The 12,578-nt window shown below is 38.9% G+C and overlaps 1 protein-coding gene across 2 annotated transcripts in view; it reads right to left on the bottom strand.

Annotated features, from left to right (window-relative positions):
* Window positions 1-11,056, bottom strand: part of PPM1B (protein phosphatase, Mg2+/Mn2+ dependent 1B) — a 58,751-nt gene extending 47,695 nt beyond the window's left edge. The window contains exon 1 of one of the 2 annotated variants that reach the window (XM_037161270.2): window positions 10,647-11,056. The gene's annotated coding sequence lies outside the window, so the exon portion shown is untranslated. The remainder of the gene's footprint in view (window positions 1-10,646) is intronic. The other variant, XM_037161271.2, reaches the window with a different exon arrangement.
* Window positions 11,057-12,578: the final 1,522 nt, after the last annotated feature.

Below are 12,578 nucleotides of genomic sequence, written 5' to 3'. Positions count from 1 at the left end.
AGCACTGAGCCAGTTACACCTACTTACCACAGACAGAGCACATTAATAAATTTATCACCTGGTTCATCCAGCTGTTCCACATAAAGCATCATCAACTCTCCACCCCTACAGACCTTTTTGAAAGCTTCTTCGCCCTAGACCACAGTCCATTCAAATCTAGCTCTTCCTAGGGGTCCTTGGGCTTACAGTTAAGGAAAGAGTAGTATAGAACCCAAAAGAAGCCTTCATATTACTAGTTTCATTTAATGTGTTTTTAATATTTACATTTTTATAAATACATATTTATAATAATTGAATCAATTCCATTATTTAAGAGTAGGGTAAGCTGAAAAAAGGGAGAAATGTATGGAGAAAAACTGTATGTGTATGTAAAGGATTGTTTACCTGAAGTATAAACCAAGCACCCTGTCTCCCCCACTCCAAATCACTGTTCAAGTACAGTGGAACCTCTGTTCTCCAACTCAATTCAGCCCAGAAAACTGTGTGACAAGCGATTTGTTCGAAGACCAAATCTCCTTTGTCGTCTGAGAGACGCCTAACTAATCATATAGGGATCAGTATGAAGGGTTGTTGGGGAGAGAACTGGTACTCCAAGACATTTTTTCCATGAACAGGTGGTTGAGAACCAAATTGTTCAAGAACCAAGACACTCAAGAACCGAGGTTTGACTGTTCTATGCTTCTAAGCATTCACTTCAATCCAAATATCTTTGGAGGTATTTTTAAATTACTTTTAGGTTAAAGTATATAATGTAATTTTACAGATATACCATCTAATTAATCCTTCAAAACTCTTAAAAGCAATTAATGAAAACACCAAACACCAAAATAAATCTATATTTATGCCTATAAGATTTCGTCATTAAGAAAAAAACAGAGGGTGGAAACGGGAGGGAGGTGGGGAGGCCTGGGATGGTGGGGAAGGGCAGAAAGCTGTACTTGAACAACAATTAAAAAAATGTTTAAATGGCAAAAAAAAAAAACATGAGAATGTTGACCCTCACTAGGAAAAAGCAAATTTCCAAACAGGAAAACTAATATGATACAGAACAAAAGTCACAATGAAACAGCATTTCTCTCTCGTTAGAGTGAAGGGAAAAAAGAATACCAAATGCAGACAAGGACACAGACCTGTGCTGGCTCACACAGTAGCTAAGGACGAGCCACATGTACCTGCTCGGAGTTTGAAATATGGCTAATCCAAAGAGATTTACTGTTAACTATAAAAGTATATACATTATTTCAAAGATTTAACAGAAAAACAGTGAATATCTCACTTTTATTGAAATTGTTTTTGATATACTAGATTCAATAAAATCTATTATTACAACTGACTCGTTCCTTTTTTGTTAATGTGACACTAGAAGAATTTCAGCTACATGTATGGCCGACATTATCTTTATAAGGACAACACTGATAATGAAAACTTTTACATACCACTGGTAGAAGTACAAATTGGTACTTTGGGGAGAAATTTGGAAATATCTAGGTAGGTTGTAAGGCAGACTACTACAATTCAGCAATTATGTTCCTAAGTATGTGCTATGGAGAAACTGTCACATATACATATAAAAATGACATGTAAATTATGTTTTAACACTACTGTTTACAATTACAAAAATAATCCAAATGTCCATCCAAAGAAACTAGACAAAATGTGTATAATCATACAATGTAATACTATGTAATACATATGAAATACTATTTAAAAAGGAACAAAAGAACAGTAAGAACTTCAAAAAATGTTAAATGAAAATGAAAAAGAGTTCATATATGACCATGTACAAAAACTACAAAATCCCTTAGAACAGCACTATATGCTATTCAGACACAGCTCTAACAAACTTACCCTGAGACCATGCACATGAAAGCAGACACAAAATTCAGGATAAGAGAAAGAATGGAAAAAACATGAAGGTTAATACACAGAAGGGCCTCCACTACAATGGTAATTTCTTTTTCCTAAATTCTGCTGGGTTGTGGGTACTTTGGTGTTCATTATTCCTTATACATTTTTACAACTGCTTTGTTTTTAAAATATGAATTTGCACACCAGGTATAACACTAATTGGGTATACTTTATGTTGGGGACATGAGCAAAAACTTCACAATTTTAACTGTGTTAAAAAACAATTATATCTTGAATAATATTTTAGGGTACAAGAGAAGCTACATATAAACACCAATTTTATACCATCACTACCACTACAATGAGAAAAAACAATACATATACCTTAAATGAAGGGTCAGCAATTTTTTTCTTCAAAGAACCAATCAATATACATATATATTTGAGGTTTTACAGGGCCATATGGTTTCTGTCACAATCATTCAATCCTGCTATTGTAGTGGAAAAGTTGCCATAGAAAATATGTAAACAAATGAGCATGGCAGTGTTCCAATAAAACTTTATTTATAAAACCAGGCAGCAGACCAAATTTGGCCAATGAGCCACAGTGTGGTGATTCAGTTGAGATTCTTTCTTTAAAAAAGAAATCAGTAAATCCAAGTGAAAGTCTGAAGGCAAAATGGATTTGCATAGTAGTAAAATGTGCCGTGAATAACCTGGTAATCACAAAGAGAAAATGTTCCTTGTCCACTGACACATCTAGCAGTCACCACCTCAACCTGGTAATTAAACTTAGCACCACATCAACATTTCCATAGTGACAAATACAGTTACAAAAAGTATGTTAATGTGAAACTAGTAATATGAAGGCTTCTTTGGGTGCTATGAACGGTCTCTTAGGTCATGAATGGAACTAGTATTCATTCTTATTTAGGGCACTGAAATAAACACACAAGTTGACTTGCTTTAAAATAAAATCTCAGTTCACTGCAACAAGCAAAATCACATGAAACTAACTAAATGACTCACAAATGAAAACAAAAAAATATGCATTAAAATAAAAAACAAAGACCAAAGATCTCTCATACTTATTTTAAGTGTGCAATGTTTGTGTCAACTCAGGAGACATCTTTACCAAACTGAACCATCACTAGGAAAGCTATAGAACACAAAGAAGAAATGAAGCACCTGCTTCGTGGCTAGATGCAACAGGATATTCTCGGGCAAAAATTTACAATGCAGGAAAACAAAAGCATAACTTCAACTATGGAATTAAGGGAAACAGTGACAATTACACAAACCAATTTCAACACAATAAACTAAAAGTCAGACTGGCTCCACCAGCTATCTGCAACAGAAATGTCAAATAACCAAAGCACAGAAGTAGCAGTCACAAGTCAGCCGCAATATATTTTAGACACTACTGATCACTAATATTTCAGCTATACAACAGGATATACAATAGGAACAGAAATAGGATATTTCTGAAACACAAATTACAACATATATTTTATAGGTGTGTCCCAAATTACTTAACCCAGATTTGCTAAAGGCGCTGTTTACGCTGCTCCCATTTTCTAAACTTTTCTCCCATTCTCCTGTCCAGCAACTTCCCTGTTCAAAGTTGAACAGTGAATGGAAACACCTGAAGCCCCCAGCTGCCCACATGCATAACATAGGGATCTTTTCTATTTTTGGCTTATTTTTAATTTAGGTACAATAGTATTTCCCTCTTCCTACTTCCTCTTTACATATTCCAGTTTTTGTCCAGTTACAGAAAAACTCTTCTTCCCTCTCTGCTAAAAATAGTTAAGTTCTTTCTAATCACAGCTCTTAAGCAGTGTAGAAAACACTACAGATCCTAGATTTTCCGATCATAATTTATGCCATCCACAAAGGAAATAGTCACAATTTAAATTAAGAAAAAGTTTGTTATCAAATGGAAAATCTATAAGGGCAGACATTTTGTCTGGTTTTTTTTGAGTCTCCAGTGTATAATAGTTCCTTGCATATTAAAAGGCACTCAGTAAATGTTAAGAATAATGTTTGGGGGTGTAGGTTACCTACAGACCAAATACTATTAAACTGTACTGAAATCTTTACTCCCTTGTGGGTTGGTAGCCTGGATAAGTAAAAGTAATAGAAAGCCTCTCATATCTAAACTTGATCTCCCCTCCCATGTAGGCTATCATCTAGAGTTGCTTTGAGTTAATTATTTCCTCTTTGTAAGGGACTAAGAAAGGTCACCTGTGTTCAACAGATAAGCCAGTTCTTAATTCAGAGTTCACTGCTTTAATCAGAAGATGGGAAAAGCAAAACCCTTTGCCAAGAAAGGTTAAGCACCCTCTGAGCAATATGGATATTCCTAGATTCTCCTACTCATAAGAACACCTATTAACTGCCATATTTTGCCATGTATAATGCACACTTTTGGCCCAAATTTTTATTTTATTTATTTTTAGAGAGAGGGGACAAGATGAGAAAGGGAGAGAAACATCAACATGTGTTTACCTCTCACACACCCCCTAATGGGGACCCAGGCTGCAATCCAAGCCTGTGTACTGACTGAATTGAACTGACAACCTTTTGGTTTGCAGGCTGGCACTCAATCCGCTGAGCCACACCAGCCAGGGCTAGCCCAAATTTTTGAGGGAAAAATAAGGATGTGCATTATACATGGATATAATGATTACATACCATGGGTATCCTGTGCATATTGTGTACAAAACATGCAAGCACATTATACATAGCAAAATACAGTGTTCCTTTTCAATGCTAGGTGTACACCTGAACATACCCTTTACCAAACCTTCTTCTCAGGTACTGTAATCTCTCCCTTGATCTGAGAAGGGTATGTACCTAGAACCCCAGTGAATGCCTGAAGCCACAGATAGCACTGATTCCTATATATTTTTTCCTATACATATATATACCTATTATAAAGCTTATGAATTAGACACAGTAAGAGCTTAACAATATAGAATTATAATGTATTGTAATGAAAGTTATGAATGTGGTCTCTCAAAATATCTTATTGTGCTGTACTCACCCTTATTGCAATGATGTAAGATGATGATACAATGCCTAGGTGTTGAGATGAAGTGAGGTAGATATGCTCAACATAAGGATAATTTACGTACCGGGAAACGGCTCTAGATTTCATCGCGCTACTCAGAATGGTGCACAATTTAAAACTTATGAATTGTCTATTTCTGCCATTTTTCATTTAATATTTTTTGGTATTTTCCAGATAATATGACCACAAGTAATTCAAACTGCAAAAAGCAGAACTGCAGATTTGGGGGGACTACTGTATGTACTTACTACCTAACAAAGAAAATCTATTCCCTTGAGTTTTTTTCTTATATCATACATTTTATGACCATATTATAAAAGTTTTCCATGAAGAAAAAGGTTTTTTCATATTTCTATCAAACACACTTTTTCATTTACAACCCATTTAAGTGAAGGACGTTCTACACAGACAAAACAGAGCAATGCTACCAGCAGGCATTATCCTCCCTACTTCACTGCTAGTGACTGGTGCCCCATCTCTAAGAGTAGGGGGTAAGTTCCCTAAATAGTATCCATAGAAACCTGCCAATGTTTGTCATTCTCTCCTTCAAGTATCAGACCATGTTATAGTTGATCTTTTTGATGAAAAACAAGTTTTCCAACTAATGTTGTGTCTGAACATTAAGATCTTTAATTTTTAAGAAATGAATCAAAGCCAATAAATATAATCATATTTCAACGTAGCTCAAAAGAACATTTAGATTCCATTTTCTTATTAGCAAGTGAATATTAAACTATTTAGTAAGTCACAAAAGCCTTACATTGATAAACAGTTCTTTAAATATCACAAGCCATGTTAAGTGTCTAAAAATATAAGTTAAAATACTATGATTGTTAAGATAACTTTGTAAGTTAAGTGGATGTTATGCCAAGAAGTAAGACACTGTAGATGTGGTCACAAATTAGCTGCAATGAATAAAAAGTTACTGGAGAACGCCTAGGTTACAACTTACCATAATTCAGAGCAAAATATTTGTCTGATATTAACATCAAGTTGAAGGGGAGAAATAAAACACCCTGAAATTTAAATGAAAACTTAAAAAAAAAAAGCATGAGTTATCACATGGTATTTGAATCCTAGGCTGCTAGATGATACTAAAAACTGAATCTTAGCTCAGGGGATTGAGCACAGCATGGGCCTGCGAACCAGAGGATCGAGGTTCGATTCCCAGTCAGGGCACATGCCTGGGATGCAGTCCAGTTCCCAGCAGGGGACGCATGAGAGGCAACCATATATTGATATTTCTCTCCCTCTCTTTCCCTTTCCCTCTAAAGATAAGTAAATAAAATCTTAAAAATAAATTAAAAATTAAAAAATAAATCTTAAAATCTAGTCTGAGAAATGAAAACTGCAGTATACAGACTACACTTTGGAAAACTTCGTAACATTATCCAGAATTTAGTAGTCTTCTTTTAATCATAACGATGATTCAACTACCTGATGAAATCATTCAAGTTAGTCCAAATGGTGGTTTGCTTTGGTGGGGGGTTGGGAGGATACAGATGGAATGTTGCAAAATGTAACCCAAGTCAAATCTATACAAAGTAAAATCATATCAGAAATGTTTCATCTGGAAAAAAGATCCCAAAACGGCTAACCAGAGATATTAGCATACTTAACTTAATCTAAAAGACCAAAAGTTACTTTAAATCAATATTTGGATGTAAACATGTAACCAACAAAAACAAAGCCAGAATGTGAAGCCCATGTATCCTTTTCTTTACCTTTACTTGGAAGATCTGCTATCAGAAGCTGATAACAAACTGTCATTTTATAAATTTTGACACACGAGCAAAAATTAGAAAACTAATTATTTTCAAAATCTACCCTATTTTACTTTCCCTCTTTAGTTTGAGTACAGGACAGTGAAATGGGAAGTAGTCTTGGCTGTAATTCCTGAGTTTACACAGTTTGTAATAATCTTATTTCATTCTGCCCAATTAATTAGGTCTCTTAATCCACAATTCCACTGACACCATATATACGATCTGTCCAGAAAAAGTCCAGCCATTGTTGATATGAGACTGGTTTGCACAACATTGAAGTAACCTGGCAGCCAGGTTACAAGGCAGCCAGTAAACAAGGACGACTACACTGTACTAGTCAGTGAGGTCAGTAGACACCACTGAATGAGCATGTGTACTGTGTGGCTGTCACGCTCAAAATGACTGAGCAAGTAGAACAACAAATGTGCATCAAATTTTGCGTTAAGCTTGAATATTCCTCTGTGGAAACTAAACTATTCAGATGATTCAGAAGGCCTCAGCTATAGGCAACTGGTGATTGATTGGCAGCTTCATCACAACATGGCACCCACTCATGCATCACATCTTGTGCAGAGTTTTTTTTTTGCGACACATCAAATCACCCAGGTGACTCAGAACGCTTACATCCCAGATTTGGCGCCCTGTGACTTCTGGCTTTTCTCAAAACTAAAATCACCTTTGAAAGAGAAGAAATTTCAGACTGTTGATGAAATTCAGGAAAATATGATAGGGCAGCTGATGGCAACTTGGAGAACTAACTACGTGAGGTCCCAAGGTGCCTACTTTAAAGGGGACTGAGGCATCATTGTCCTATGTACAATGATTCTTGTATCTTCTTTGATAAATGTGTTTACTTTTCATTTTATATGCTGGATACCTTCTGGATGGACTACATACACACGCATATGTTTTCTACAATATAACTGTAAAACTAATATAAATAGCAATATTGTTTCATTCCAGATTCTAAAATTAGTTCACCTAAGGAAAAAATAAAAAGAATCAAGTACAATGCAAAATATTACTGAAAACCCAGAAATAGCCATATTCTTCCAAATTCTCTTATCACTAATTATAATTTTATATTTTAAGTACTGTATTATTTTAATAAAATTTTTTTATAAATATTTTATTTATTTATTTTTAGAGAGAGGGGAAGGGAAGGAGAGAGAGGGAGAGAAATATCAATGTATGGTTGCCTCTCATGCATCCCCTGCTGGGAACTGGCCTGCAACCCAGGCATGTGACCTGACTGGGAATCGAACCGTGATACTCTGGTTCACAAACCCGCGCTCAATCCACTGAGCTACACCAGCCAGGGCTAAAATTTCCTTTTGAAATTAAAAAAAAATTAACTATCATAAGTCTGATGTTACCAGCTGTTTCCCAACTGATTTTTGCTTAAATCCATGCACTCGTGAAAGGCATATTTCACAGGAAAAGTAAAATAGCACGTGTTATATTTTAATAATTTAAACTGTAGAATTAGAATTATACTATTTTACCTTCTATGCCAGGTCATGTCACAAATATTCAGTTATATATAACATACAAATATTCCTATAATGTAGATAACATGTGTAACTAACATCAATGAATGTGAGGGGAAAAATTCACTCTCAGTATCATGTACAATTAAAAGAAATGTTTACCAACCCATGTACAAGGGCATGCCTGTAATCCTTCCGCTATTGGCTCAGCCTGTTTTTAATGAATTTCCAAATCACTAACTATCCCATGGCAAATTCTACTCTCCCAAGAGTGCCAAAAGATAGTCTATCAGAATAGCATTTTAATTCAACACTCTTTTAAAAATGGACATAACAGGGAAACAAACTTCCAAAAAGTAGCACTCTTCCTGACCACGTCAACTTGTGAATCAGGTGTTCTTAGAAGCACAGCTATGTAGACACCACACCATTCCTTCAGATGATGTAATCTTAAGGAATTTGGTGATTACAGTATGTGAAACACTGACATAAAATTCTATTTACTGACATGACTGTTAGGTAAACTGAAAAGGTTTTTCCACCTATTCTCGGAATCTTCATAGAAATCAAGACACCCAGTGTAAGAAAACAGGTGGTGTAAGCTCTGATGTTCACCTCTAAGGGAATAATCACAACATGAACAAATCCAAAGGTTAATGTATAAGAAACTGGGGAGATTGTAACTAATGGGTATGAGAGATCAAATAAAAATACTATTCCATGCTGATAATGGAACAACATAAAGAACCACTGCAGAAACTGTGATAAGACTTTCTGAGAGCAAAAATAAATGAAGAGAAAACACAAACAAGCATTAAAAAAAAGAGACAAAGAAAACAAAGTAAAAAGCTCAGTAAAACTCAGGATTATCCCTAAAAGAAAATCTGTAAACTTAAAAAAAAAAAAAAAAGGTTCTAAATGTTTTTAAAAGTTCTACTGAAACATGTACCTACAGGGGGCCTAAAAAAGTTTCTTGTAAAAGTCACCATTTTAATACTATAACTTCAACTATATTTAAAAAAAGAAAAGCTCATTCACTTGGAAAGGACTACTATAATTAGAATAACTTGCCTCACTATTTACTCAGAAATGCTCTACCTAAAAGTAGGCCAACAATAGGAACTTCACTATTACACAACAGAGAAGTAAATTAAATAATATCTATTAACATTCACTGTCGATGAACATTCTCCATCTCCTACAACATACTGGCTTACACTGTCTTCCTGAACAATTTCCCACTTCTACATTCATGCAGCAGCTCAATAAAATGAGTTCCTGTGTTAATCCCACAATAAACCTCAGTAATTCTACATCACAGGAGCTGTAAATGTTTGTTAACAGAAAAAGAATGTTTTTCCCAAGATAGCTACATAACACTAAGACTACTCAAAGTCCTAAATAATCCTTTTACAAGACTCCTGCCAACTTTATTTTGATACATTAAACATGCGGACCCTATTTTAAAAGGTCTTTAACTGTGACTTCATCAAAACAGCTTCCTTGCTGTTCCTATAATGTTTTTAAAGTTTTCAAGTTGTTTTTAACCTAATTTGAATACTGATGAGTCTGGAATACTATCCAACGCTTAAGAAGCATTTTTGCCAAATAAGATGGCTAAATGTTCTAGTCCTGCTAAATCTGACATTTGAGATCATAAGCTCAAAAAAATATAACTACTTATTCAACACTCACTGAGCTCTTCATTTCAAATATTACTTCAGTGTTATTTTCACACTCTACGTTTGATAATTTATTTTTTTAGAAGTGGTAGGCTGAGTTAAATTATTATTTTTTTATACTCGTCTGCCACATAATGCTGGTGAGTCTACTCTTAATGATCCTCGGGTAGACTTGGGGTAAGAATTTCATTTAAGAACTTCACTGGTTAAAAACAATGACATCTGAAAAGGACTGCTGGGGAAGGCAGGGAAGAGAAGCCCGGAGTCTGCGGAGAAGAGAGAGAGAAACGATTTAAAGCCACTAAGGGGGAGGTGGTGAGACGCAGAGAGAGAAGAGCAAGAGAGATTTAACAAGGAAGTGAAGTGGAGCGCAAAGTAGGGCAGAAGCTGATGAGGAAGCAAATGGGAAAAGGCAGTGTTTTCAAACAGGCATGCACCAGGAAGGGATGAGTTAAGGCCTGGGATTGCCCCAGCGCTTTCATGAGATGCTCACAGACTGAAGCAGAGTACAGGGGCAAGCAGTTTATATCCAGACGTTAGAGTAAACTAAAATTCCCTACCACCAGCCTCTCTCAGCTTCGACAGAGCGCGGAGGCGGCGGCTGGAAAAGGGGCCTACCCAGGAGCCAGGCCCGGCGCTCCGCTCCCCCTACCCTGCGGCACTAGAAAAGAAGCAGGAATTAGGCGGGCAGAGGCCGCAGCACCGGGACACCCCGAAACCCGTCTGCGGCCTCGGCGGTGCCCTCGAGCGGTTTTCCTTGCGGCAGGGCGCCGAGCGGCCTTACCTGTAGCGAGAGAGAGGCGAGGTCTAGGGCGTCCGCTCACGCCGCCGCAGAGCCCCCCAGCTGCACTCAGCCTAGCCTTCCAACAGAGGCGCGACCTTGCCTCAATCGCCGCTTCGCCCTGGGGGTCTCGGCCACCGTCTCCGCCACCTCAGGGGCTGTTTACACCGTCGGGCCCCGCACGCCGCCGCCGCCGCCGCTGCCGCCTTCTCTCCACTCTAGCGCCGTTGCCGATTCGGCCGCCGCCACCTCCTCCGCCGCAGCCTCGTCTCTCTGGAGCATCTTCCAGCCACCAAACCCTGAGAAACAGAGACTCCAACCGCGCCGGCAAGAAACTCCCCCGCAAGTGCTAGGGGGACGAGGCGGTCAAAGCACCGGCGGCTTTTCCGCCATTGAGCAGCAGCCGCTCCGCTCCTTCTGCAACCCCCTCCCCGCACCCTGGCCTTCCCCGCCCCTCTGCAGGCCCCGCCCCCCACTTCGTCCCATTAGGACGCCGCGTGGCCTCTTGCTGTCCTCGGTTTGCTGAGCAGGCCGTCAATCACCGTTTTACCGCCCACTCCGGCTAGCCTGTAATCGGCGGTGTTTTCCCCGCCCACAATCGTTCCATTGGGTATCGGTGACCACCTTCAATTGGCAAGGTCAACTATCCATCAAACACCGCCCACTGAGTGAGACCCAACCCTTCATTACCATTTACTTCATTGAGTCCCGCCTCTGCCGTACCTACCGGGCCGCAGAAACCAACCCACCCTACCAGCCATAAGTAGAAATCGCCGTCAATCAAATAACAACCACCTGCGCCCCGCCTCGCGAAGCTGAGCCAAAGAGATTCTCTTTTATTATTGGTCTAAAAGGTGGCCAGAGCCCTCAGTCATTGGCTTCCTCTACGTGTCCGTCACTGAGACAATTTCCAAGTCCGTCACACCGGCTTTTTTTAAATGAACGCGCAAAAGGCGGGGAAGTATCCGAAAACCGATTGGCTCGTCTTCGAAAACGGTCAAACCCATTGGGCCTGGGGAGATCCTTACAGTTCTACGAGGACCATACCTCTCTGTTTTTGACCTCTAAGCCTTGGGTAAAACAAGCGTCATTTAGGAGCCAACGGGCTGTCCAGTTATAGGTGTGGAGGCCTAGTCCCACCCGGAATTGCGGTGGGTTGGTTGGTGATTGGCTAACAAAGTCTGCTAGGCTGTCATTGGAGGTTACAGGAGCCTTTCTTAGGCGCAGAGTCGGCAGGGATGGCGCAGACTAGGACAACGAGAGGTCTGGGAGTGGCGGTTGTTTTGCTTCAGCCAGCGGGTGTGGCGCACGCGAGAGAGGGAAACTCGGGAGGCCGGGCTCTGGTGGGGGTGTTGTGGAGAGGAGAAAAGCCCGGATGTGTCCTAACAATGAAATCATCACAGACCAATCAGAGCAGCTGAACTGAGATACCTGCCTGACCTGTCCCCAGAAAGGGAAAAGAATTGAGTTTAATGAGCGGGAAATTGGAGTAGCGGTGGAGGCCATAAACAACCTGAGAAAATGGGATTGGTGAGACCTTCAGGAGAATTCTGTGCTGTCAGTGTTAATTTTTATTTCTTGTAGGCCCACACTGTCTGGCATTTAGCCCTTGCAATTTCCGCGTTTCGTTTCTCAGCCAACATTCATTTTAAAAACCTTCTTCCTAGTCTTTGATATTCACTCGTTCATTCCACAGTTATTTAGCGTCTGCTATTTGCCAGGCACAGTACGTAGAGTTAGAGATACAAAAGTAAGCAACCCCAATACAAGATGATAGGTGCTATAATTGAAACAAACAAGGGATGGTGATGACATAAAGGATCATCCCTGTTGATAGGTTTACGGAGGAAGGCTTCACACAGAAACTAGTTGAGTTTAAATTAATGATTCAATAAGCAAAAGAACTGGACATGATTCCTCCAGCAATTGAATTAG

This window comes from Artibeus jamaicensis, unplaced genomic scaffold (assembly GCF_021234435.1).
Source record: "Artibeus jamaicensis isolate MK-2021 breed Jamaican fruit bat unplaced genomic scaffold, CSHL_Jam_final contig_465, whole genome shotgun sequence".
NCBI lineage: Eukaryota > Metazoa > Chordata > Mammalia > Chiroptera > Phyllostomidae > Artibeus > Artibeus jamaicensis.
This window is presented reverse-complemented; position numbering and strand designations above follow the sequence as displayed.